Source organism: Wyeomyia smithii, chromosome 3 (genome assembly GCF_029784165.1).
Source record: "Wyeomyia smithii strain HCP4-BCI-WySm-NY-G18 chromosome 3, ASM2978416v1, whole genome shotgun sequence".
NCBI classification, from domain to species: Eukaryota; Metazoa; Arthropoda; class Insecta; order Diptera; family Culicidae; genus Wyeomyia; species Wyeomyia smithii.
The window spans coordinates 65,899,551-65,902,257 of NC_073696.1; the positions used below are offsets into that span (position 1 = coordinate 65,899,551).

General features: G+C 36.0%; 1 protein-coding gene across 3 annotated transcripts in view; it reads left to right on the forward strand.

Moving 5' to 3' along the window:
• The window catches only part of LOC129727437 (NADH dehydrogenase [ubiquinone] 1 alpha subcomplex subunit 13), a 510,282-nt gene that overhangs the window by 373,605 nt on the left and 133,970 nt on the right, over nt 1-2,707 (forward strand). The window lies entirely within an intron of this gene.

Below are 2,707 nucleotides of genomic sequence, written 5' to 3' on the forward strand. Positions count from 1 at the left end.
GTATACAGAATCAATCAGAAAAAATTTGATCAGTTTCAAGATACCAAAGAACAACGAAGATACCATATTTGAAAGTTATATGTCTGTTATCTTCGAAAATAAACTGGGCTAGAGTGATGCACAACATTAGCCTCAGTAATTAATGTTTGCATAGCATTGTTCAATAACAAGTAAGGTTATGGAAAGTAATATTTTCTTGTAAATGCTAGTTCAAAAAAAATTTCAGTTGAAAAATACAAATACTAATGTCGGAACTCTAATATCAAGATGGAATGAATTTGGTTTTCCTCTATACCGCCACCGCGGGATGCAACTAGTATTGTCATATAAGACTAAATTCATTTAGCTAGTAAAATATAATCATCAGTACAGCTCGTTTAGCTACCTATTCAAAGATCTGTACGGAGCATTTTGGTTTTCTGTTGTCTTTTAAATACCCTTTATTCAGTTATAGAAATAAATCTGAAAAAAGCAGAGTGTAGAGTTCAAAAATAAACAACGCATTTTGTTGTCCCCGGCGGTGCAGCGTATTTTGCGGCACCCGAAAAATCATATTGAATTCTGATATTTGCTGCTATACGAAACAAGAAGAAGAAGAAGAAGACAATTCAAACGGCAATTCGATTGTGTTCCACGCTCCACTGTGCGTCAACAGCGGCAATGTAGTTTTCACTTGGCTTGACTGCACAAAAATAGATATCGAGTTTTTCTGCACTGTTAGACGACGAGTAACCAGCCTGTTCATACATTGCTCGGTGCAGTACTGTTGCCTGTGTCATCATATTCTCCTTCAAGACATCAGTTTTTTTACCATTAACATATTTGTTAACAGCAGAACGTAATACAGGTCGGACTCGATTATATACAGTCTCCGAAAAATTTTCACTATATGTCCTATATATAATCCTATATATAATCGAATTGGAATCCTAAACATAATCGAATTACTAAAAAAAAATTTTTTTTGTTTATTTTGCATAAATATTTTGTTGTTTTCAAGTAAATAAGTAGAGTTTTTTTGACTAACCCCCTAAAGTCACAAAAAACCTTTCTTACAAAAATATATGTATGTACAAAAATATATGTATTGATTTCAACTGCATAAAAATAAGTAGGTATTTGAAAAGAGTCAATCTCTATCACCTCAATCTTAACATTGAAATAGTAATATTAGGGTCCATTCAAATTTAACGTGACATAAATATTGGACTTCAAGAAAACCCACACCATTTTGTCCAGCATGTTTCCAATACTCAGCACACCAGGCATAAAAAATTTCCTCAGCCCTGCTAGCGTTATGTAACATTTGAACGGACTTTTATGAATCAATAAGGAAGCGCTTATTTAAAACGTAACGCAAGAATAATTATTGTTGATCTCCTTTCCCTCTTTGCCATGCTTTTTGTTTAAATTTTCCGTATGGGTTGCAACACTTTGCCAACCCAACACTCTTTACCGTTTCCTGAGCGTTACATAATTTGTAAACGTCCCCTCGCGATATTTCTGTTTTAGATCAGCTTTATTTTACTTGAAACATTATGGCTCAAAAATCAACGTTTTGGGTCAAAAAATGTTACGTCATATTGGACTGAAGGGAACGTCCATTAATTACGTACCGTAAATAAAAACTATTTTCGACCCCCTCTTTCCTCTAGGTAACGCTCTTTGTATAGATCTTCAAAATTTTTAGTATTGATTTTGACGTTTTGTCAGATCTCTACCTCCCCCTAAGCGATACGTATTTTTGGACGATCCCTATACGACATTGCTGCTTTAGGTAAGTTATATTTGAAATTGAAAAAAAATTTTTTTTTTATGATTCGATTATATACAATTTTATATATAATCGAATCATATATAATCGAGTCACTATATAATCGAGTTTGATATAATTTAAGAATCACAAAATTGTCCATCATTTTATCAATCCAACGACATATTGATTATTGTGATCCATCATGTGGTTACATCAGTATAACCGTTTGAAATCTTTCATTCCAACGTTACATCTTGGTTTTAGTTTTCGCGGAATGTATCTCGATATAGTGCGGTTAGACGTAGCCCTACGTCAAAAAAATTGTTTCTTCATTTGGTCTAATTTTCGACATGTTAAACACATCAACAAAACACTATTCGATAAAATTACTCACTCGTATTAGGCACTCATTGATGGCACCGCTAATTAACATAAATGTCTGAACTTTATACCAGGTAATGCCGCATGTTTATATCCCTAACACACTACCCTCAAGAACCGTTTGCCATACAACATTATCGTCCAGCAACTACACCACTGGTGGTACTCAAGCAAAGCCGAAAAAACAACAAACCGGTTCAACTGTGCTAACGGTATCGTGAGTAGGTACGGTTCACACTTTTTTTTGTTTAGCTCGCGTGTGAACTACGACATTGGGTTGAATTTTCCTCTCGCATTTGACAGTTTGCACCGTTTACCACTGAGATAATCTCAGCACACGGGGAGTTTGTTTACATTCGACTTAACCTCGCTGGCTGCGGGGCTAGAAGAAGAGTGAAAGCTCTCTCCACATGGCATTTCACCACGCAGCGCGCGCTGCTTCGGTTGCGGACTCTCTCGCACTCTCGCTTTCGTTGATAAAACCGCATGCGAAGCTTTCGTTTGGATGGTCGGCATTTGCTACCCCGAGTGATGGTCTAGAGGTGGTAAAGCCACCTTACCGAACCATAT